The following is an 880-nucleotide window of genomic DNA, read 5'->3' on the forward strand; positions in this document are numbered from 1 at the left end:
AATTTCTCTATCCTCTGCAAGTCTAATACTGACCAGGAATTATTGATCAAAGAAACCCTCCACATCAAACAGCACTCTCCAACTCTGAACAACACGCAGTCTTCATTTAAGTTATACATTTTTTAATATGTTCGTATTACTGGTTTTACTTTTTTTTTCGTTGTGTTTTCTTGCTGTAGTTTCTCCCCATGATTACTGCATATTTATTGCTACCACACACAAATTAGTTACATACATTGTGTTTGTGATATGTATAAAAATTGTTTTCATGGTGTACCACAATTTGTGTCCAACCCTTGTGTATCTTAGCACAGACTCAGCATTAACGGAAATCATTATTAATGCATAATTTATTTTGCGGAGTTTCTCGTGGACTTACCCTAATTAGGTAAGTCCTATAATTAGGACTTACCTAATTTGTTCTTTTGGGAAACCATTTCAACTGAAAATACCCCGACAATGACAACAAAGAAATTGGCCATTCCTTATTATGTAAGATTTCCTTTCTATTTAAAATTAGAAATTGTAAAGTTTAGCTATCCGTTGGTTAAGTTAGAATCAACATCCATTGTCTCTGTAGTGCTTAAGTACACTGATGTCCAACAAGGTGTTATAACCTTGCTCCAGGAGGGCATTACACAGAAACAGGTCAAGCAAGAATAAGTTCCATTTAACATTTGTTTCGTGTAATCTAAGTCTAAGCTATTAGACTAGTGCAAGCCTACGACCCTTCAACAACCAATTTATAAGGATGTCTCTAATTACATCCAGAATACCTGCATAAAATTTAGTTGAATAAACATAGATTCTTTATGGTTGTGGAAGAGTAAAATTAGAAGTTCCTTCAACTGTGACACTTATATTCCATTACTTTTACACC

This window comes from Limulus polyphemus, unplaced genomic scaffold, assembly GCF_000517525.1.
Source record: "Limulus polyphemus unplaced genomic scaffold, Limulus_polyphemus-2.1.2 Scaffold1615, whole genome shotgun sequence".
NCBI classification, from domain to species: Eukaryota; Metazoa; Arthropoda; class Merostomata; order Xiphosura; family Limulidae; genus Limulus; species Limulus polyphemus.